The sequence below is a fragment of the Lepidochelys kempii genome, chromosome 3, assembly GCF_965140285.1.
Source record: "Lepidochelys kempii isolate rLepKem1 chromosome 3, rLepKem1.hap1, whole genome shotgun sequence".
NCBI classification, from domain to species: Eukaryota; Metazoa; Chordata; order Testudines; family Cheloniidae; genus Lepidochelys; species Lepidochelys kempii.
This window is the reverse complement of record NC_136382.1, coordinates 51,532,970-51,557,974: the sequence shown is the minus strand read 5'-3', so window position 1 is coordinate 51,557,974 and position 25,005 is coordinate 51,532,970. Positions and strand designations below refer to the sequence as shown.

Sequence of the window (25,005 nt, the reverse complement as noted above, 5' to 3'; positions counted from 1 at the left end):
TTTTCAACTTAAAGGGCTCTTAAAATCGATTTCTTTAATCCACCCCCAACAAGGGGATTAGCACTGAAATCGGCCTTGCCTCGTTGTAGCTGGGGTACTGTGGATGCAACTAGACGGTATTAGCCTCCAGGAGCTATCCCAGAGTGCTCCATTGTGACCGCTCTGGACAGCACTCTCAACTCAGATGCACTGGCCAGGTGGACAAGAAAAGGCCCGCGAACTTTTGAATTTAATTTCCTGTTTGACCAGCGTGGCAAGCTGCAGGTGAGTGCAGAGCTCATCAGCAGAGGTGACAATGATGGAGTCCCAGAATCGTGAAAGAGCTCCAGCATGGACCGAACTGGAGGTACAGGATCTGATCGCTGTGTGGGAAGAGGAATCCGTGCTATCAGAACTCCGGTCCAGTTTTCGAAATGCCAAAACATTTGTCAAAATCTCCCGGGGCATGAAGGACAGAGGCCACAACAGGGACCCGAAGCAGTGCCACATGAAACTTAAGGAGCTGAGGCAAGCCTACCAGAAAACCAGAGAGGTGAACGGCCGCTCCGGGTCAGAGCCCAAAGCATGCCATTTCTATGATGAGCTGCATGCCATTTTAGGGGGTTCAGCCACCACTACCCCAGCCATGTTGTTTGGCTCCTTCAATGGAGATGGAGGCAACACAGAAGCAGGTTTTGGGGATGAGGAAGATGATGATGATGAGGCTGTAGATAGCTCACAGCAAGCAAGTGGAGAAACCGGTTTTCCTGACAGCAAGGAACTGTTTCTCAACCCGGACCCAGTACCCCCCGAACCCACCCAAGGCTGCCTCCCGGACCCACCAGGCAGAGAAGGGACCTCCGGTGAGTGTACCTTTTTAAATAGTATACATGGTTTAAAAGCAAGCGTGTTTAATGATTAATTTGCCCTGGCATTCGCGGCCAGTATAGCTATTAGAAAAGTCTGTTAACGTGTCCGTGGATGGAGAGGAAATCCTCCAGGGACATCTCCATAAAGCTCTCCTGGATGTACTCCCAAAGTCTTTGCAAAAGGTTCCTGGGGAGGGCAGCCTTATTCCATCCACCATGGTAGGACACTTTACCACACCAGGCCAGTAGCACGTAGTCGAGAATCATTGCAGAACAAAGCATTGCAGTGTATGTTTGCTGGCGTTCAAACAACATCCGTTCTTTATCTCTCTGTGTTATCCTCAGAAGAGTGATATCATTCATGGTCACCTGGTTGAAACAGGGTGCTTTTCTTCAGGGGACACTCAGAGGTGCCCGTTCCTGCTGGGCTGTTTGCCTGTGGCTGAACAGAAATGTTCCTCGCTGTTAGTCACGTGGTGGGGGGAGGCAAAATGCAACCTTGTAACGAAACCACATGTGCTGTGTATGTAATGTTAACAACAAGGTTTACCGTGAAAGAGTGTACCCACTGTTCTATAAAATGTGTCTTTTTAAATACCACTGTCCCTTTTTTTTTCCCTCCACCAGCTGCACATGTTTCAAGGATCACAGGATCTTCTCCTTCCCAAAGGCTAGCGAAGATCAGAAGGTGAAAAAAAAGCACCCGTGATTAAATGTTCTCTGAGCTCATGCTGTCCTCCCACACTGACAAAGCACAGACGAATGCGTGGAGGCAGACAATGTCAGAGTGCAGGAAAGCACAAAATGACCAGGAGGAGAGGTGGAGGGCTGAAGCTGATAGGTGGCGGCAGTGTGATGAGAGGAGGCAGGATTCAATGCTGAGGCTGCTGGAGGATCAAACTAATATGCTCTAGCATATGGTTGAGCTGCAGGAAAGGCAGCAGGAGCACAGACCGCCACTACACCCCTGTGTAACCAACCGCCCTCCTCCCCAAGTTCCATAGCCTCCTCACCCAGACACCCAAGAACGCTGTGGGGGGACTCCAGCCACCCAACCACTCCACCCCAGAGAATTGCCCAAGCAACAGAAGGCTGGCATTCAATAAGTTTTAAAGTTGTAAACTTTTAAAGTGCTGTGTGGCCTTGTCCTTCCCTCCTCCACCACCCCTCCCGGGCTACCTTAGCAGTTATCCCCCTATTTGTGTGATGAATAAATAAAGAATGGATGAATGTGAAGCAACCATGACTTTATTGCCTCTGCAAGCGGTGATCGAAGGGAGGCGGGGAGGGTGGTTAGCTTACAGGGAAGTAGAGTGAACCAAAGGGGGCGGGGGATGCGTTTCATCAAGGAGAAACAAACAGAACTTTCACACCATAGCCTGGCCAGTCATGAAACTGGTTTTCAAAACTTCTCCAATGCATACCGTGTCCTCCTGTGCTCTTCTAACCGCCCTGGTGTCTGGCTGCGCGTAACCAGCAGCCAGGTGATTTGCCTCAACCTCCCACCCCACCATAAATGTCTCCCCCTTACTCTCTCAGATATTGTGGAGCACACAGCAAGCAGTAATAACAATGGGAATACTGGTTTTGCGGAGGTCTAACCAAGTCAGTAAACTGCGCCAGCGCGCTTTTAAATGTCCAAATGCACATTCTACCACCATTCTGCACTTACTCAGCCTATAGTTGAACAGCTCCTGACTACTGTCCAGGCTGCCTGTGTATGGCTTCATGAGCCATGGCATTAAGGGATAGGCTGGGTCCCCAAGGATAACTATAGGCATTTCAACATCCCCAATGGTTATGTTCTGGTCTGGAAAGAAAGTCCCTTCCTGCAGCTTTTGAAACAGACCAGAGTTCCTGAAGATGCGAGTGTCATGTACCATGTTGGTGAAACGTCCCTTGTGATCCACCAGTGCTTGCAGCACTATTGAAAAGTACCCCTTGCGGTTTATGTACTCGCCGGCTTGGTGCTCCGGTGCCAAGATAGGGATATGGGTTCCGTCTATGGCCCCACCACAGTTAGGGAATCCATTGCAGCAAAGCCATCCACTATGACCTGCACATTTCCCAGGGTCACTACCCTTGATATCAGCGGATCTTTGATTGTGTTGGCAACTTGCATCACAGAAGCCCCCACAGTAGATTTGCCCACTCCAAACTGATTCCTGACTGACCGGTAGCTGTCTGGTGTTGCAAGCTTTCACAGGGCTATTGCCACTCACTTCTCAACTGTGAGGGCTGCTCTCATCTTTGTATTCTTGCGCCTCAGGGCAAGGGAAAGCAAGTCACAAAGTTCCATGAAAGTGCCCTTACGCATGCGAAAGTTTCACAGCCACTGGGAATCGTCCCAGACCTGCAACACTATGCGGTCCCACCAGTCTGTGCTTGTTTCCCGGGCCCAGAATCGCCATTCCACAGCATGAACCTGCCCCATTAGCACCATGATGCCCACATTGCCAGGGCCTGTGCTTTGAGAGAAGTCTGTGTCCATGTCCTCATCACTCTCGTCACCGTGCTGACGTCGCCTATTCGCCTGGTTTTGCTTTGCCAGGTTCTGGTGCTGCATATACTGCTGGATAATGTGCGTGGTGTTTAATATGCTCCTAATTGCCGAAGTGATCTGAGCTGGCTCCACGATTGTCGTGGTATGGCGTCTGCACAGAAAAAAGGCACGGAACAATTGTCTGTTGTTGCTCTGACGGAGGGAGGGGTGACTGACGACATGGCTTACAGAGTTGGCTTACAGGGAATTAAAATCAACAAAGGGGGTGGGTTTACATCAAGGAAAAACAAAAACAACTGTCACACAGAATGGCCCCCTCAAGGATTGAACTCAAAACCCTGGGTTTAGCAGGGCAATGCTCAACCCACTGAGCTATCCCTCCCCCCGGTATTTCAGGCAGGACTGAATCTCCATCAAACTTTTGAAGGTGCCCCTGTCAGACCCCACTGAAACGATTGTCGACTGTTGATTTCACGGGGGGTGGGGGGGGCGAGTAAATGAATACAAAACAAAACTGGTGTATTCCTTGTTTTAATCCACTCCATCTATCTTTTACATCTTTGGCTGGCAGCAGACGGTGCAGTAGGACTGCTAGCCATCCTCATCTCCTGGCTGCTCGGCAGAAGATGGTGCAATATGACTACTAGCTACCCTCATCTCCTGCCTGCTCGCCAGAAGACGGTGCAATAGGACTGCCGGCAGGACTAAAGAGAATGACCTGGTCGAGTCACTCCTATTTTAGTCCCTGTGCCCATGTCTGCCCAGGTGCTCCTGATCAACCTTACCGAGGTGGCCAAGAGCACCTCGGACATGATGACGATGGTTATCAGGCCTATTGCACCATCTGCTGCCACAAGGCAATGGGCTGCTGCTGTGTATTAATGCAGTACCGCGTCTGCCAGCACCCAGGAGACGTACGGTGACAATGAGCTGAGTGGGCTCCATGTTTGTCTTGGTATCGCGTCTGCACAGGTAACTCAGAAAAAAAGGCACAAAACGATTGTCTGCCGTTGCTTTCATGGAGGGAGGGCCTGATGACGTACCCAGAACCACCCACGACAATGTTTTTGCCCCATTAGGCATTGGGATCTCAACCCAGAATTCCAGTGGGCGGCGAAGCCTGCGAGAACTGTGGGATAGCTACCCATAGTGCAACGCTCCGGAAGTCGATGCTAGCCTCGGTACTGTGGAAGCACTCCACCGAGTTAATGCACTTAATGGACTCAGAGCATTTTGTGTGGGGACACACATAATCGACTATATATAAACGATTTCTAAAAAACTGACTTCTATAAATTTGACCTAATTTCGTAGTGTTGACATACCCTAAGCTTCCCCATGGCTGTTGGCACCAGCCAAGTGACATGGTTGTTCACAACATGGTAACTACTAATACAGTCAGGCCATTGTTAACATACTGTATTTGGAGTAGTTTTAAATGGCACATTGTCTAGGGTAGGGCGTCCAGTTAGCCATCTCTTTTTAACAATGCTGCCAACACTAATGTAGTTGAACAGACTACAAATTCAATCGTGGGATTTAAAAAAAAAAAAAAAAAGACTTGGTGTAGATAATGCTAAAGGACTGTGCGCCAGTCTAGGCCTCTTAAAAGGATTAAACGTGATTAGCTGCCACAACAACTAATTATGTGTGTGGACACAAGCCATGTTTACAGCCAATGACACTAACTGGTCACAAACATCAGGCTATTCTTAATTTTTATAAACAAAAGCTTCTATTTTGGAGAACAATTCTACATCAAGTTCTTCAGCCACAGATCCTGTTCATAACAAAAACATACAGACAGAATACTCAACATTTAAAAGCCTATATCCTCAAAAGCAAGATCAACAATTAAGATTATAGGTCATACCCTTGAAAAAAAAAAAAACAGGCATGAAAATATGATTCAACTCTGACCCACTGTCATTTGTTCCAGTAATAGAAGTTTTGAACTTTTCTGCAATAATTTATACAGCATTGTATGAAATTCAGAAAAATGTTTCTGCTGTTATGGCATGTGGATTCAAATGTCATACCTGTATATCTATCAGTAACAGTGTCCTTCAGAAACTATATTCCATACTGTACAAATACTATATAGAAACATCAGCTGTATAAGTTATCTTTCACACAGCACCTAAGGAATATGAACTTTGAGTAAGATTTTTGTTTTACTTTTAACATCCTTCCAATGAGAATTATATTCCATGCATTAGCAAAATTAGAAGCTTGTTCTTCACTTCTGTTCTAAACAAGGCAATTTTCTGCCCCTAGGGGTTAATGGCTGTTTTTAACATCACTGTTTTGGTTTTTTTTTTTTTTTTTTTTTTAATTTTCAACTTTAATTTCTAGGCTATCGTTAGGAAAAAATGTATTCTAGGTCCACATCACAAATATTTATTGTAGGAACTTGTCAGTCTTCCACAATTTCAGTTAACTTAAAATCTGTCTAGATTCTCACTGTCTCATTGCTTTAGCCTGTCCTTTCCCGTTTTCCAGCTTTAAAAATTCATTTTTTTTCTGCCACTAAATAAACATACTTGATGTCTTTGTATCCCAAAGAGTGCTTGACTAAAATATTGTTATGGTATTATTCAGTGTGGCAGAGATTCATATTGCACGATATCCATCCAGAATTACATTAAAAGTAGTCTACGATGATTATGATTTCCAAGAGAAAAGAATTCGGATATCAAATGTCTCCTCCTTCAAACCAGCCTTGCAGGAGGGTAAAAAAGTATAATATCAGAGGAAGGTGGTGTCCACAAACACTCTTCTTAAATGTGCTTGTCTGTAAGGAACATTACAGATTAGAACAGTCCACCTCAAATTACAACTATTGGTCTTTAATTATACTTTCCATTTACATATTCTGGATTTTCTTTGGATACACTTAAATGTATTCTTTAGTTGCCTTTTTCTTTAAGTGTCAGCTTTTTTTTTTTTTTTTTTTTTTTGAAGAGTCTACTTCCACTTACTGTTAGCTTATTATGTAAATCAGGTTTCATATTTTTCTGTTATAATTAACTATAACTAACATCAACTATAGTTGATGTTAACTATAATTTACCTTTCTTAAAACCTTTATTTTAACCTGATACTGCTCTGCATATATTAGTTCACAACACTCATTTTATATTCCTAAATTTAAATTAGCCAAGTCTCATACAATCAAACTTTTAAGTCAAGTGGACTCAGATGAAGACAGAGAATCAAGTTCACTTTTTTAAATGTAAAGTATAATATAAATTTAACTCAGGCTATGAATAATGGAATCTGGCAGAACCTAAACTGAAGGAAAAAGCAAAATTTACAGAGTTTTAAGATGTTCCTTACCTAACTGCTAATTAGAATGGTAAATGTTGACAATGGTATTAGCTGAGCTAATCAATTAAGTCTTCTGCTGCTGTAGAAGTATAATGTATTAAGGATAAAGTATAATTAGTTCCATTCTTTTTACATATTTTTCTGAATAGTGTTAATGAAGTCCCCTGGAACAAGTGTGCATATTTTGTGTAGAGTATATGATTGTACTAAGGCCCAACCCCTGGATGGGGTAGACCCCTGTGCCCATATGTAGTCATTTGCGGGACCAGGGCCTAAGTCTCATACACTAAACAATGCAGCCTCTTCAACAAGGACTTTGTTGGCTTTGAGACTAGTCAATGACCAAAGTTTTAAAAAAACGTCTGTACACAATCATGGGAAATGAGTTGCACCCTATATGAGGATTCCACAATAAAGGCCAGAAAAGGTTATCAAATGGCATATAGCCCTACTATGATAAAATGTCAGACTGGGAGGCAAAAGAGGAAAGCTCCATCGTAGCTGGTATGAAATTAACTACATTCAAACAGAAAAATCCTTTTTAATCTTATGTTGAATACCGTACCGTAAATAACCCAAGTGAAAGGAGCATTCATCATATTAAATTTAGTTTACCTTCCCCCTTTCTCCTCCCCAGGATTTTAAATGTCCAGAGCCACCACAGATTGATGACAACCTGGGAGACCTTGGTTAAATCACATCCACCAAGGAATTTCACTTCAGAGAAGAGAGACACAGTAGAAATAAATAAGTTTTAAAACCACCTGTCCTTTTATAATCAAAGCAAACAGAAATATAATATGGGTTTGACACTCCTCTGATTCAAGTTATTGTGGGTTGTATTTTAATGCCAGAAGCTATTATTGGTATTACAGTAGTGCTTAGAGGCCCAAACTGAGAGAAAGCCCAATTGTACCAGGCACTGTACTGACACACAGCAAGCATCTGTGCCGGGGCGGGCAAACTTTTTGGCCCAAGGGCCACATCGGGGTTGTAAAACCGTACGGAGGAACAGCCTGGCCCCCACCCCCATCCGCCCCCATCCGCCCCCTTCCACTTCCCACCCTCTGACTGCCCCCCTCAGAACTGCCAACCCATCCAACCCCCCCACTCCTTGTCCGCTGACCACCCCCTACTGGGACCCCCACCCCTACCTGCCCCCCAGGACTCCACCCCCTAACCCAACCCCCCTTCTCCCTGTCCCCTGACTGCCCTGGCCACCTATCCACACCCCCGCCCCTGACAGCCCCCCCAGGACTCCCACCCCCTATCCAACCGCCCTCTGCTCCTCATCCCCTAACTGCCCCCTCCTGGGACCTCCCACCCCTAACTGCCACCCAGGATCCCACCCCCTTATGCAACCCCCCCTGCTCCCTATCCCGACTGTCCCCTCAACTCCTATCCACACACCCCCGCTCCCTATATCCTACCCACACCCCCGTCCCCTGACAAGGCCCCTGGGACTCCACTACCAACCCGCCCTGTTCCCCATCCCCTGAGCACCCCTCCAGAACCTCCACCCCATCCAACCGACCCCTGCTCCCTGACTGTCCCCCAGAACCCCCCGCCCCCTTACCTAAGCCCCCCGCTCCCCACTCCCTTACCATGCTGTTCAGAGCAGCAGGAGCTCGCAGCCCCGCCACCCAGCCGGAGCCAGCTGCGCTCCCCAGTAGGAGCAGCAGGCCAGAGCGCTGGCGGTGTGGCTGCGGGAGAGGGGGAATAGCAGGGGAGGGGCCAGGGACTAGCCTCCCCGGCCAGGTGCTCAGGGGCCGGGCAGGATGGTCCTGCGGGCCAGATGTGGCCCGCAGGCCGTAGTTTGTCCACCTCTGGTCTATGCCCCATACTGTTTACAATCTAAACAGACAAAAACAAATGTTCAAAGGGGAACAGAGATATAGAGATGTGAAGTGACTTGCTTGAGGTCACACAGCATGTTAGTGGCAGAATGGATAATAGCACTCAGGTCTCATGACTCCAAGGCCAATGTGCCTTATCCACTGGACCACTCTGCCTCAAGTCCAATAATCAAGAGCAACTAATACACGTCACAGAGGAAAAAATATCTGGTATGACCACCAATTTCTGCTGAGCATCTGAGTTCCTACATAACTACAGGATAATAGTTTTAAGGTTATAAAATTTATCTTGGCAGTGTCTTTAAAAAAAAAAAAGATACAAAGCTTGGTGGAAACATGGCTGAATTTGGTCTCTTTCCAGCTGTTCTTCAATTTCATTCCAATCACAAAGCCATAAAAAAGATGTGCCTAATAGTAGTCTCTACTCAAAAGAATACCATCAATACTAGTATAGTCGTAGGTCAGGTCTAAGGCACATTGGCCGCACTGTATGCTTGCCCAGCACTCAGTCCCTTACTTTCATTCATAGATCCCAAGGCCAGAATGGACAACTGTGATCATCTAGTCTGAAGTCCTGTATAATAAAGACCATAGAACTTCCCCAAAATAATTCCTTGAGCATACCATGACCCTCGGTAAATTGTTCCAACGGTTAACTGTTCTCACCACTAAGAACGTATGCCAGTCTGAATTTGTCTAGTTTCTACTTCTAGACGCTGGATTGTGTTAATTCCTTTCTCTGCTAGACTGAAGAGCCCATTATTAAATATTTGTTCCCTGTGTACGTACTTCTAGACTATAATCATGTCACTCCTTAACCTTCTCTTTGGTAAGCTAAATATATTGAGCTCCTTGTATCAATCAGTATAAGGCATGTTTTTTAACCCTTTAATTGGTCTCATGGGTCTTCACTGAACCCTCTCCAATTTATCAACACCAACATTTTTTCTACGGTTACTGCTTCCCAGAATAGATGCTTCCACATCCTGTAAGTATTGCCTACATATGCATACATTTACATTTAGCCATATTAAAAACACATACTGTTTGCTTGTGCCCATGTTACCAAGCAATCCATATCACTCTGAATTAGTGACCCGTCCTCTTCATTATTTACCACACCCCACATTTATGTGTCATCTGAAAACTTTATCAGTAACTATTTTATGTTTTCTTCCAGGTTATTGATACAGATGTTAAACAGTACAGGTCCAAAAGCCAATCCCTGCAGGACCCCACTGGAAACACAGCCACTCCATGACAATTCCCCATTTACAGTTAGATACCTATCAGTTAGCCAGCCAGTTTTAAACCCTTTAATGCATGCCATGTTAATTTCATATTGTTTCACATTTTTTAACCACAACTGTCATGCAGTACCAAGTAAAACACCTTACTGAAGTCTAAAAATTACATCAAGATTATTACTTTTATCAACCAAATTTGCAATCTCAAAATAAAAAGATACCAAGTAGTTTGACAGGATCTATTTCAAATAAACCCATGTTGATTTCCATTCATTACATTATCTTTCTTTAATTCTTTCTTAGGTGAGTCCTGTATCAGCCACTCCATTATTTTGCCGGGGATTGGTGTCAGGCTCATAGGCCTATAACTACTTGAGTCATCCCATTACAAAATTGGCACATTAGCTTTCTTCCAGTCTCCTGGAACTTCCTCAGTGCTCCAAGACTTATTGAAAATCAACATTAATGGTCTAACACGCACCTCAGCAAGCTCTTTTAAAACTATTAGATGCAAATTATCTTGACCCAGTGATTTTAAAATGTCTAACTTCAGTAACTTCTGTTTAGCATCCTTCAGAGATACCATGGAATGGAAAGAGTATCACCATATGATAAGACTATGTCTTCTGTTCCCTCCCCCCAAATACAGAACTGAAATATTTATTGAACACTTCTGCCTTTTCTGCATCATTATAATTTTACCATTTCCGTCTAGTACTGGACCAATACCATTGTTAGCATTCTTTGTGTTCCCAATATATTTTGAAAACTCCTTATTGTCCTTTTTCTGCTGACCATAGATTTCTCCTTGTGTCCCTTTGCTGCACTTATCAGTTTTCTACAACTCCTAACACCTGATTTATATTCATCATCATCATCATCAACTTCTCCTTTCTTCCATTTGTTATATTATTATTATTTTATAGCTGCCTTCACTTTCCCTCTAAACCAGATCAGTTTTGTAACCCGTGCACCTTCTTCCTCAATTGTGGCTTCCTGGGCATCTAGTGAGGTGTTCTTAAATGATTCCCAATAACCATTCATGTTTTTTCTAATTAAATTCCATGCTGATTTGACTCAATTGTTTTCAGCTTTGGGAAATTATCCTTATTTTAGCATCAAGTATTACAGGAATTTACTCTTCATCAGATTGTTTTCTGACTCTTCTAACCTGCTCTTATCTTTCTTCCCCCACCTTAAAATTTTTTTTATAAATTAGTCTACCAGAAGCATCTGCTAATGAGAGACCTGTTGAAATGTCAACAGCCTGACACAGCTTCCCAATAGACATTTTGGGAGCAAACAATTTGATTAGTTTTAAGAAAGAACTGGACAAATTTATGAGTTCTATTGTATGACACAGTTGCTTGTAATGGGAGGGGGAAGCGCTCAGCAGCCCCAAGGGCTCACTTCCAGTCTATGTCCCAGTTTTATGTTCCTAAAATGCTCATGCTTCAGCCATCCACCTGCAGGGGTCATGAAGGGATTCCTTCCCCCACCCCATATATCTCCCCCACAGTGTATTCTGATTTTGTTTGTTTTGTCTCCTTCCTCTGAAGCATCAGAAGTGGTCACAGCTGGAGTGGGGGCACTGAAGCATCAGAAGTGGTCACAGCTGGAGTGGGGGCACTGGATGGGGTGGGCCAGTGATCTAAGGTGGGCACCAAGCATTCTCTATCAAGTACTTGCTGGCTGGTTCTTGCTCACCTGCTCAGGGTCTAACTATTCACCATATGTTGGGTCAGGAAGGAATTTCCCCCCAGGAAAACCCCCCAGGTTACATTGGCTGTGATCTTGGACAGGTTTTGCCTTCTTGTGCAGGTCACTTGCCGAGATTACCTGGTATCTCTCACTTACTCATTGCCATGCCATTACAGGGGCCTTGGTGCACCTTGATCCTGACTGTTCTCCCTGTAGCACAGAATAGTCTAGTATTCTGTGGGCTGCTATACTTTGGTTTAATTTTAGTTGTTGGGTGCTGGGTTTAGTATGCGGAGCTGGGTGGCATTGGTGGCTCGTGATATACAGGAGATCAGACTAGGTGATGTGTGTCCCTTCTGACCTTAAAGTCTATGACTCTATAATTAAGTCAATTAAGCCTAATTAAAGTAGGTAGAATTATTTATATGACCACCTTGAACATTCAGTCTTTCATCACTGATGGACAGTAGACCCCTTAGCACTAGCTTGCTCAGTACTTCAAAGGAAGCACCTAACCAGTCAAAAAGGTATTTTAGGGTATTTCTCTAACAAAAAGATCCAGTAATCATGATCCAAGATAATTATGTTAATAAACCAGAACTAGGTAAAGGTCTCAGTCAGAAGGGAGATATAATGTTTTTAAAAATGGCAAGGATCTGGAGAGGAAAACAGAAAGGAGAAAGACTGTACTCACAAAAGTGAAATCTTTCACAACCATTTACAAGATCCTACCAGCAATTTTCCACCCTGAACAGATTAGCCCCCGCTACCACCCATTCCCTACTCAATAAAATATGCCTCTTTCCCTTTCTTTGCAGCAAGAAGAGGTACAACTACATCCATTCTAAAGTTTTCTATATTTTTTTGATCATAATACTCATACACCTTGACCATACTAAATAGTTATTCTCTCTTCTTGGTTTTTACACCCATCAAATTGTCAAAAACTTGTTATAAAGCATTTAAAAACTGTACATGCTGTAAATGCTAAGTATTAGTCATAACATGTCAAACTGTACATATTTTTTTAGTGCCAATAGGTCAATCCATCCAGCCCCAGAAATTCCTTTCAGCTTAGCACTATTCTGATAAAGAGTTGCTATGAACTACACTTACGGACAGATTTTTAAAATATTTAAACACCTGAAGATGCAGCCTACTAGGATTTTCAAAAGCTCCTAAATCCCGCTGCATGATGATGATGTTGTTTCACTCGTGCAATTTAAACAGGGTATTATCCCACACCTCTTTTACATGCTATCCAATTTTTTTTTTATTAGTTTTGTGGTCAGATCACAATGTAGGCTCATATCCAAACTGCTTTGCATTGCAACCTTATTATTGACCTTATTAAAGACCTTATTGCTTTCCAAAACTTTCCCATATACATAAGATCAATTCTCCCAGATGCACAAACGCAAGCTAATACATGTTTTGTATCTCCAGCACATATTTCTTTCCTTACTGGTGAGTGACACACCTTGATTAAGTATAGTTTGTAAACTGAATATTTTTATTAGTTTTCATATCATCACATACTTAAACTAAAAACAGGGCTAAAATAATTCCATGTGGCACCAAACTAGACTGTTCCACAGTTTACCCTTTATTTACATTCTAAGTCACTTTCAGTCTATGTGCTAAAGCCAACGCCAATTTGAATTAAAATATTAGGAAATGAAGGGAATGTAATGGATATAATAGATCTAGGCTATAACTAAAGATCTCGAAACAGAAGTTTTCAATTAAGATTATTTTCAGACAATAATTCAACAAGTTACAGTCCAGCAAGTGACTGTGCTGTGTTAAACCTACCCAATATCCTACACGAACTGATATCGTTACACCGGTTAACCTTGGAACTACTCATTACCTCTATAAGTTAACTGACTGGGCAATATAGTACAGCTCATATAGGTGAAGTCATCCAGTTTTTTTCCAATCTAAATGCTAATGATTGTTCAGAAATAGAGCGGGTTTTGACTCCAGATTTAGAATGTATCTAAAGTCATTTGTACAGAAAACAGAGTTACAGCTTCTCAAGAAAAGGATGTCGGAGAGATGACATAAATGGCTGTGGGTAAATTATGGGTAAATGTAAAACATAACATCCTCATCCATTTATTGGACAGTTTAATAATTATTCCAAGAAATATAAAATCTAACATTTTAAACTGATCCTATACATAAAATGCTTAACCACGTAATATAATTGTATTAGTATGTTTAATACATCTATTAAACCAATTCAAGTGCAAATCTACTATTTTAATTGAAAGGAGTTATACATTTGTTTACCCTCCTTAAAGTCTATTTGCATCAAAAACATTTTTATTAGTTTTGGTGAATTTGTACTAATTTTTAAAAGCCACCAAAAGACAGAGCAAATCTTGTAGTCTCCAGAAATCAAATAATCTATTTATAAAATACATGAAAGCAGGTACAAGAATTAAATTTTGAATACTCTATTCTGTATAAATATTCCATTATGTGCTGACCCTCTCCAGCTTTCATTCTTCAAAACACTTCATGAGAGTTACCCATAAACAGAGCATCTCCATATCCAAATCTCCCACTCCATGGTCCGCAGCATCTTTCAGACTGCAGACAGTGAGGAAGGTACGCATGGTACTCATGCTAATTTGGGAATAGCTACCATAATGCATAATGTGTATTACACTTTGACAAACTCCGTTCATCAGGAAGGTGGGTTATTTTCCCTCATCTCTTTTACTTGTAACCCCCACAAGAAATACTGTAGAAAGATGCTTAATGCAGAGATTTTTGTCTGTTCTGATGCCAGGTTTAGGAGTATGGTGGGGAGAAATAAATCAGTGGAGGTCAGGGGGCAAATAGCAGGGTCTGAGTCACTGGAAGTTGTTTGGGGGGGGGGGGGAGGGAATAACAAGGAATGGTTGAGCAAGGGAGTGAGAGGAGCTGCAGAAGGTCCAATCATCACTCATCTGGGATTGAGGGGAGTAAGAACGTGTGTGGCTAAAGATAACTGCAGCGGGATTTGGATCAGCAATGGATGCAGGAGCAGGTGCTAGAGAAGGGACTCAGATCAGTATGGGTGGTGTGTGTATGGGGGAGTGGGAGGTACAGTAACTGGTCCTGGGGAACAGTATAGTAGGGCCCAGATTGGCAACATGGTGTGTACTGGGGAAGTACAGTAATGGGTGCTGGTGCACTGTGTGAGTGTGTGTGTATTGGGAGGAGGAGGTACAGCAAGGGATATAGGACTGGGTCCAGCAGGCCCAAGTCACTAGCATGCTCCCAGGGAGGGGGGACGGAGGAGTGTAAAGGAGGCCCAGGTCAATAGTGGGGGGGAGGAATGGGGAGGAGAGTGTAGGAGGCGGGGCAAGGAGGAGTGAGGGAAGGATAGGAGGCCAGGTCAGCTACAGGCCCCGGGGAAAGTGTGTGTAGCAGGCCCCAGGGGACAAGGGTGAGAGCAGAGTAACAGGCCCAGGTCAGTGGCGGGGGAGTGGGAAAGGCAGCAGGCCCAGGGCAAGGGAAGGCCCTGAGGGGGGAAAGGCAGCAGGCCCGGGACAGGGGGGAGGACCACAGGGCAGGAGAAGGCCGGGGGGAGGGGGAGAGGAAGGTAGGAGAGCCACAAGGCAGGAGAAGGCCAAGGGTAGCCAGGGCCGGGTTCGCCGGCTCCTGCTTGCTGTGGGGGCGGGCAGCATATCCCGGGGCCGCCCCCGAGAAAGGGGTAGGGGCGACTCTAGCTCGGCGGCCCCGGGCTCCCCCCGGCCAGTGCCAGCGTGGTGGCGGCCTCGCCGGAGCGGAGAGAGGCCCACGGCAGCCACCGCAGAGGCCCCTGCGCCAGGCCGCGCCGCCTTCCCGCCGCTGCTTCGGCCCCAGCCGGACCGGAGGGTGAACGCGGAGAGGGCCCGACGCGGCCGCACAACCGGCCCTTCGCCGCTGTGCCCGGGGGCGGCAACTCACCCTTACTCCGCCGCCCAGCGCTGCCCCGCGGCCAAGGTCCGGGAGGAGGACGGCGGCGGCCGCGCAGGAGGAGGAGGCGGCGGCGTGCGCGCGCGCCCGCGGCTCCCTCCTTGTTCGGGGGGGGGGGGGTGCGCTCAGCTGCCCACCCCCCGCGTTGCCCCTTGCTTCAGGTGGTCCCGCCCGCTCGGCCTGGCGCTCGCTGCCGACCGCCGCGTGCCCGTGTACGCGCCCCCCGCCGCGTGCGTGAGGCGAGCGGAGCCGCGCAGCCCAGCTCACGTGACCGCTGTGTTTACTGGAGGCCGGGCATGGGGCGCATGCGTAACAGCCTTAAGGGCAGCGCGCCGAAGGCAACGCCTCGGGCATCGGGGCTGCTTCGCACGGCGCGCGAGGGCAGAGGTGCTGACCTGCCCTGTCTCGGCGCCTATTTCGCCGCAGCCCCGGCCGGGCGGCGTGTAGCTTCACGCGTTACCCTCCGGCTCCCGCCGCACAACGTAGCCGGATCCTGGGGCGGGCGCCGGGCAGTCCTGCCGGGCAAGGGGCTCGGCCGCTTCCGACTGTCACCGGGGGCCCTGGCGGGCCGTTGGCGCTGAAGGCCTCAGCTCCGGGCTCTCCCCGTAGAGCCACGGGCTTTCCGCGCACAGGCCCACAGGGGAGGGGGGCACATACTTCTGGGGAGGCCCTGAGCCCGCTGCGCTGAGACCCTGTTTAATAACTGGGGGAGGGGGTAGCTCTGCCCAGGCCCTGGCGACCCTTCCCAGCCTGGACACACGGATCAATCACAACAGCTGCAAACTCCGTCTGGGGGTGGGGGGGTGTCGCTTCAGCCTTTTGGTTGCAAAGAACTTCAAACGTTTGAGTGTTTCAACACGAAAGTAGCTGTGGTTAAGAAACTCCTTCGCTAAGCTTCTGTCTTCTGCTCTCCTGCCATGTTAGCCCCAAAGGGGTTAAACTAGCAACCCAGAACAGCCTAGGTGGAGCTCTGCACAGTGCATGCAAGCAGCTGGGAGGCACAGGAGATCTCAGTGGCACAGATTTCTTCCTACGGCAATGTTTCAGAGTATGCATGTGATGAAGTGAGCTGTAGCTCAGGAAAGCTTATGCTAAATTGGTTAGTCTCTAAGGTGCCACAAGTACTCCTTTTCTTTTTCCTACTGCAATAGCATCCCACAGAAGGGCTGAGCCAGTGGGTGTGCCCTATGGACCCAGAGCAAGAAACTGACTTGTCTGTAGGCAAGGGCTGGCCTGTCTCCCAAGATTTGTGAGAGTGTTGGGTCATCCTTCAGGATAGGTTGTAGATCCTTAATAATGTGTTGGAGGGGTTTTAGTTGGGGGCTGAGGAGACGGCTAGTGGCGTTCTGTTATTTTCTTTGTTGGACCTGTCCTGTAGTAGGTGACTACAAGCTGTCAAGAACACTATCCCCGATAATGTCACGGCTAACCTGGTGGCTGAACTTTGTGACTTTGTCCTTACCCATAACTATTTTACATTTGGGGACAATGTATACCTTCAGATCAGCAGCACTGCTATGGGTACCCGCATGGCCCCGCAGTATGCCAACATTTTTATGGCTGATTTAGAACAACGCTTCCTCAGCTCTCGTCCCCTAACGCCCCAACTCTACTTGCACTATATTGATGACATCTTCATCATCTGGACCCATGGAAAAGAAGCCCTTGAGGAATTCCACCATGATTTCAACAATTTCCATCCCACCATCAACATCAGCCTGGTCCAGTCCACACAAGAGATCCACTTCCTGGACAGTACAGTGCTAATAAACAATGGCCACATAAACACCACCCTATAGCGGAAACCTACTGACCGCTATTCCTACCTACATGCCTCCAGCTTTCACCCTGACCACACCACACGATCCATCGTCTACAGCCAAGCTCTGCGATACAACCGCATTTGCTCCAACCCCTCAGACAGAGACAAACACCTACAAGATCTCTATCAAGCATTCTTACAACTACAATACCCACCTGTGGAAGTGAAGAAACAGATTGATAGAGCCAGAAGAGTTCCCAGAAGTCACCTATTACAGGACAGCCCCCCAACCTGAAGCAAATAGGTGACTACAAGTAGACTCACCAACAACCACATACCACACACCAGAACCACTAACCCAGGAACCTATCCTTGCAACAAAGCCCGTTGCCAACTGTGCCCACATATCTATTCAGGGGACACCATCACAGGGCCTAATAACATCAGCCACACTATCAGAGGCTCATTCACCTGCACATCCACCAATGTGATATATGCCATCATGTGCCAGCAATGCCCCTCTGCCATGTACATTGGTCAAACTGGACAGTCTCTACGAAAAGGAATAAATGGACACAAATCAGATGTCAAGAATTATAATGTTCATAAACCAGTCGGAGAACACTTCAATCTCTCTGGTCACGCAATTACAGACATGAAGGTCGCTATCTTAAAACAAAAAAACTTCAAATCCAGACTCCAGTGAGAAACTGCTGAATTGGAATTCATTTGCAAATTGGATACTATTATTTAGGCTTAAATAGAGACTGAGAGTGGCTAAGTCATTATGCAAGGTAGCCTATTTCCCCTTGTTTTTTCCTCCCCCCCCCTCGTGCCCCCCGACGTTCTGGTTAAACTTGGATTTATGCTGGAAATGGCCCACCTTGATTATCATACACATTGTAAGGAGAGTGGTCACTTTGGATGGGCTATTACTAGCAAGAGAGTGAGTTTGTGGGGGGGAGGGGGGGGGCGGAGGGTGAGAAAACCTTGATTTGTGCTGGAAATGGCCCAACTTGATTATCATACACATTGTAAGGAGAGTGATCGCTTTAGATAAGCTATTACCAGCAGGACAGTGGGGTGGGAGGAGATATTGTTTCATGGTCTCTGTGTATATAATGTCTTCTGCAGTTTCCACAGTATGCATCCGATGAAGTGAGCTGTAGCTCATGAAAGCTTATGCTCAAATAAATTGGTTAGTCTCTAAGGTGCCACAAGTACTCCTTTTCTTTTTGAGTTTTACACTTGTGCAAGTTTCTCCTATGTAGACAGGGCCCCATGTTTTACTAGAGCCCAGACATCATTATGCAGTCAAACTGAGGGCCTCTTTAAAACATAAATTTAGGTATTATTCAGCTGCCAGACACTGTCAAAAAAAAAGAAGCACCACACAGTGACTTGATAAACAGATTCATATTTAATACAAGAGATTTTAAACAGTTTAAGATTCATCTGGAAAGCTCTTTTATAAATAACGATTTGGCATTTAAAATTACCTGCCAAAGTGTAATCCTGTCAATACAAACTTTTACACTCTGTGTATTCACCAAACAATGTTTTCAAATCCAAGTGATCAAAATCATTAATTTTTTGAAGTAATTTTGGGGTTCTCGCTCTTCTGGTGATGGAGTTTTGAGGATTCATGTTCCCCAAGCTTTTCTCTGCCACCCTATGAGCTAAAAGTGTGCTTTATAAGTAAATTAAAGCTGAAATTCTCACATGATCACATCAGACTAGGACCTGGATATTTAAACCAAAAAAACACCAAGTATCATAAGACTTGTGATTTAAGTTGCAAGAGTTAGCAACACTTAACATCTGCATTGCACGTGTAGTTTCAGAAGGATATTTACACTTTTGTTGTAGCATGCATTCTTCTTCCCACATTAATCTTCTCCAGAGATAAGTTATTCACCAAGTAGATAGCATGTGGTAAGTAAAACTGCAATCTTAGCTAGTAGCCCAGAAGATTCTGCCTTTTAAACTACAGAAAAGCTGGTTTGTGAATCATTTAAGCCACCAGAAACTCATCTGCAAAGAAGTCAAGTATCAGAGGGGTAGCCGTGTTAGTCAGTATCCACAAAAACAATGAGGGGTCCGGTGGCACCTTAAAGACTAACAGATTTATTTGGGCATAAGCTTTCATGGGTAAAAAAACCACTTCTTCAGATGCATGGAATGAAAATGACAGATGCAGGCATAAATATACTGGCACATGAAGAGAAGGGAGTTACCTTACAAGTGGCAAACAAGTGTTGACAGGGCCAATTCAATCAGGGTGGATGTGGTCCACTCCCAATAATTGATGAGGGGGTGTCAATACCAAGAGAGGGGAAATTGCTTTTGTAGTGAGCCAGAGAAGGATTTGCTCTTAGTTGATCTGGTCTGAGTCTTGTCTGTTGCTGCATTGTTACAAGTTCTGAGATGTGAAGTCTAGAGAATAATCCATTCTCTGAATTTCTACAGGGCTTCCACTCTATGGTACTGTCCTTTCCCCATAAACCTAGCTGAGTCAGAGAAATGACTCTGGGGGAAGTCTCCTTGGCTCTCTGCCTTCTCTGTTTCTTGGCTGTTTCTGCTCACACGCAAACCCTTCATCAAAACCACATAGCTCTGTGTTTGACCAGCCTTGCATGTGGCCTGTGGCTTGGGTGGTGGTTTCTATTGTTTAACCTATCTTACTCCAAGAATCAGCTCAACTGCTTCTGACATTTATCCTGAATGAAGGGCAGCTGTCATGCCCACCAACTTCAATGAGGTTTCATCCAAATTCCATCTAACAATTCAATTAACAGCAGGATACCAAGAGAGGAAAAATAACTTTTATAGTGGTAATCAGAGTGGCCCATTTCAAACAGTTGACAAGAAGGTGTGAGTAACAGTAGGGAGAAATTAGTATGGGGGAAATTAGGGTTAGGTTTTGTAATGACCCAACCACTTTCAGTCTTTATTCAGGCCTAATTTGATGGTGTCCAGTTTGCAATTTAATTCCAGTTCTGCAGTTTCACGTTGGCCAAACCGGACAGTCTCTACGCAAAAGAATAAATGGACACAAATCTGACATCACAAATTATAACATTCAAAAACCAGTAGGAGAAGACTTCAGTCTCCCTGGTCACTCAATAACAGACCTAAAACTGGCAATTCTTCAACAAAAACACTTCAAAAACAGACTTTACCTGCACCTGTATTTTCCACTCCATGCATCTGATGAAGTGGAAAAGCTTATGCCCAAATAAATTTGTTAGTCTCAAAGGTGCCACAAGGATTCCTCGTTGTTTTTGCTGATACAGACTAACACGGCTACCACTCTGAAACATGTCACAGAGTAAATGTAGGTTGTCATCATTAAGGCTGTGAGTTTGTCACAGAGGTCATGGAAGTCACGGATTCTGTGACTTCTGCAGTGGTCGGTGCACCTGGCTCAGGGGCAGTCTTGGGCCACCGCACCCCCAGCAGCAGGTGAGGGAGGGGGTTGGGGCATAGGATGGGGTGAGTCGGGCTCTGGGTGGCTCCCCAGAAGTGGAGACATCCCCCTTGCTCAGCTGCTAGGCAGAGGCGTGGCCAGGCAGCTCTGCAAGCTGCCTCCACCCAGAGCGCTGGCTTCGCAGCTCCCATTGACCGGGAACCTTGCCTAGGGTGGTACCTAAAGGCGGAGGCAGAGTGCAGAGCTGCTTGACCACGCCTCCACCTTGGACAGAGCTGGACAAGAGGGATGTTGTCACTTCCGGAGAGCACCCCAGCCAGGTAAATGCCACCCAGATCCCACCTCATCCCCTCACCTCCCACACCCAAATTCTGCTGCAGGGATGGGGAGGCACGGAGGCAGGTAGGGAGCTTGCCAGCCCCTCTGCCCTGCACCCCCACACCAGCGGGGGTCCTGGGCTAGTTGCTGCTGCCTCCCCCGCCAACACCAGCAGGGGTCCTAGGCTGCATGCTGCTGCCGCCATCCCCACTCCAGCACCAGCAGGGGTCCCGGGCCATGCACCACCATCCACCCTCTTCCAGCAACTGTGGGGGCCTTGGGAAGCACCCCCACAAGTTTTAGTCATGGGTACTAAAAATACCCGTGACTAAAATGTAGCCTTAATCATCATCTGTGTGGACCAGCATTAGAGGGGGATGAAACACATATTTCTCCCATGGGTTTCACAGATAGTTCCTGACAGCAGAGGAATGGTGAAACTCAGGTCTGGTCTACACTGCTGCTTAAGTCGATGTAAGTTACATCACTCAGGGGTGTGAAAAAAATCACACACATCCTGATCAATGTAGCTTATATCGACCTAACACGGTATCAACCCTGTGCTATGTCAGCAGGAGACGCTCTCCTGCCAACTTAGCTTTTTGCCTCTTGGGGAGGTGGAGTACTAAAGTTGACGGGAGAGCGCTCTCCCATTGACTTATCGGGTCTTTACCAGACCCCCTAAATTGATGCTGCTGCATCAATTGCAGCAGTACTGATTTAGTGGGCCATTGTAGACAAACCCTCAGGAAGCTTGGGTTCCGTTCCAGGTTCTGGAGGGGATGTTCTCTAGCAGTTACAGATCATTTCTACCTGATCCCTGCAAGCATGGCCCCTCCAACCTGTCCTTCTCCTAGTCCTGTCTCTTACCCACAACTGGCTCCATGTTCCATTTCCATTCTCCTCTCCTGACCAGTCCCAGAGTGCACTCCTCAAGCTTCTCATACCAGTCCCAGTCTTCTTGCCCAACCAGCCCTTGTCTCCCAATCTGGGCTCTCTCTCCAAGTCCCAGTTCCCTACCCACATTGACTCCTTCCACAGCCAGCTCCCCTGTGCTCATTTGATCTGTCTCTCCCCTCCCCACCCCAACCTCCAGTTACCCCCCCCATTACCTCTCTTCCATGGCCCCTTGTCATTAGTCTCTTTGCCCAGATGGTGTCTCTGTTGTTGCCTCACACCCCAGCTCCTAGTCAGATCTGTCTCCATATCCCCTGCTCATCCCTACTGCTTCCCAGTCTTCCCCCTTCCCCAGCCTAGCTCCTTGTCTGACTACAGTGTCTTTCCCCCACAATCCAATTCCCAATCTTCCCACTGACTCCCAGTCCTAGTTTTCTTGCCCAACCAGTTCCAGCCTTCCTAGTCCTCTTTCCCAACCAGTCCCAGGCTCTCCTTCCCCATGACAGCCAGGTCCCAAGCCTTGTCCAGCCAGTCACAGCCCCTCTTCCTGTCCTAGGTTCCCACTCCCAGATTCATTGCTCAGCCAATCCCAGTCTTCCCCTCACAGCTCCCAGTGCCAGTCATACAAGGGTTCTTGTCCCTATCTACTCTTTTCTTTTTGTCCCAGTTCAGTTCTTGTTCCCCTCTATTCAAATCACTTTGATTCCTCCTCCACACTGCCTGGCCACCAGCAAGGGAGAGGAGAGGCAAAGGCAGGAGTGCTGGAACAAATTGTATAGTGGAGTTCTGAGAGCCACCGAAACTGTAAACCCTGTGTGTGATGGAAACTACTTCAAGTTAGGGGTGAGGCAACACCCCCAGCACATCTAGTTCCAGCCCCCTTAAGCACAGGAGCACAATTTATTGCTCTGTGTTCTGGTGCCCAACCTCACCATGGCAGCCATTACAGGAAAAGTCCTTCTGAGCCCCAGTGGCGCTGGACTAGAATATGAACAATCTAGTCAGCATTAGGAGCTGTGAGAGATTGCGAATGCTCCGGCCCAAGGCTACACTGGCTCAGAAGGACTTTCCAAGGGTAGACAAGGCCACTGTGTAGACAAGGCTTTTATGTAGCTGCTAGACTAACTCCAGGCAGTCAATACGGCAAACAGAGACCTGCCTAAATTAGCACTGACTTGACATCATGGGCGACAGATTCATCCTAAAAGGGGGGGGGGCGCCAAGGTTCTGTCCCCTCTGTGGCCCTCCCTTGCCCCTCCTTTTGCCCCCGAGGCTCTGCCCCCTGGCTACGCCAGAAGCCAGAGCCACTCCACCTACCTGGGCTGGGGGACCCAAGAACAGCCCCCAGCCCATGTCCCTGCCCCTGGGCCCTCTGCCCATGGCAGGTGGAGGGTCCCCGGGTCCTCACAACTGCCCATACACCTCTTACCCTGACCCAATTCCAGCTTCTGGCCTGGACTAGGGGTGGGGACTCAGGAGTCAAAAACCCATGACCCGGCTGTGACTAAGAGCCGTCAGGGCAGCTGTGGGGAGCCACAGACCATCCATCTGCCCTGGGCAGGGACCAGGGGGGTGGGGACACAGGCTGGGAGCTGTCTTGGACTCCTCCATCCTAGGCAGGTGGAGGGTTCATGGGTGGAGCTTTGGGAGAAGGAGGGGCAGGGGGCCAAGCCTGTGGCAAAAAGTGAATGCTCCAGGCCTGTTCACTTTCAAAAGTGGGAGGACTATGGCTCCTTCCCCTTCATCCCCCCACCGATTCCAGTGACCCTGCTTGGCATACCCAGTGAGGATGGAATCTTCAGATATTTTAAGTGGCTGAACTCTAGGAAATCTCCACTGAGCATGTGTAAACTGTGATTTTTCAAAGGCTTGTTACCTGGGCAAATTGGGTGAATTTTCACAGACACATCGCTGAAACTAAGACACTCTCTTGGCAAATTTCAAGTCTCTGCTCCAAAGCACAGGGGAGCTACACTATCTCAAAAATTAAAAAAAAGTCTCAAGAATTTTTTAACATGAGCAAAACAATACTTTTTTCCTTGCCTCATTTTCAGAAATGGCTGAACTGTTTTGGGTAAAGCTTTCCACACACAAAAATTCAGGGTAAGGCAGACACCTGGAGTGGAATAATCTAGCCCAAGCCATGATAAGCAACTGAATAGTGGGTTTTATAGCGTTACCTGCACACTCCAGGGCACCCCCCATTACCAAGTTCCTAGGGCTCAAGCGGTAACCCGGTTGATTTAGGCACCCACACCCTTTCCTAGTTCCTAGGACTCCGGAAGAAAGGCACCTACCTTTACCCAGTTCCTAGGGCTCAGGGCATAATCTGATTAATTTAAGTACTCACCCTTACCCAGTTCCTAGGGCTCAGGGCGTACTCTTCTGCAGGTTTGCAGGATCTTTTCACCAGTGAAAGAGCTTTATACAGTAATATCATTATCCTCTATTTATTAACAACTACCAAGCAAAATACAATGCTATGCTCGTTAATCCTGATCACGTAAGCAGACTTTCTCTGTTGTCCAGCAAGGTTGTTCTCATCTGGGTTCTGGTTGCTGCACATCACGGTTGTGCAGAGGATTCTTAAAGCAGCTCTGATTTTAGGCTGTCTTGGGCGGGTGAGTTCTTCTTCCTTCAGGTCTTTCCTTCTTCTTCTTCTTCTTTCTTTTCTTTTCTTTTCTTTTTCCTTTTCCTTTTCCTTTCTTTTTCCTTCCCAGCTGGTCTCCTTCTTGACCTTAGTTTATATAGTGAAACTTGAGTCCTGCTTAGCTATACCTTGATCAATCATTTTACTAAGAAATTACAAAATAATTCTTTGACCAATCCTAACATACTGCAAAAATAATTCTTTACCCAATCACCTTAGTTGATTTAAATATTGTAAAATTAATTATGCAACAGACAGAAACAATCAAAGAATCAGACAGAAACCATACAGATAAACAATAGAAAAGTAGGGACCATAAAGGTAAAACAATAAAGAAATAGAGATTTCACACCCACAACTGTTGATAAGTCGTTACTTGCCAGATGGAATGCTGTCAAAAAAAGTTTTCTTTAAACATCTTAAGATCTGATTTTTTATCTGGTGATGGTGGGTACTATTAGGAGGGGCACCTTCTTAACAGCTCAATATTATATCGTTTTTATATA

The 25,005-nt window shown here is 46.3% G+C and overlaps 1 protein-coding gene across 4 annotated transcripts in view; it reads right to left on the bottom strand.

The window, feature by feature from the left end:
• Window positions 1–15,714, bottom strand: part of PHF3 (PHD finger protein 3) — an 80,456-nt gene extending 64,742 nt beyond the window's left edge. For 3 of the 4 annotated variants that reach the window (XM_073336350.2, XM_073336353.2, XM_073336352.2), the window contains exon 1: window positions 15,434–15,713. The gene's annotated coding sequence lies outside the window, so the exon portion shown is untranslated. Of the gene's footprint in view, window positions 1–15,433 lie in introns of all 4 variants that reach the window. The other variant, XM_073336349.2, reaches the window with a different exon arrangement.
• Between the last annotated feature and the right edge of the window lie 9,291 nt (window positions 15,715–25,005).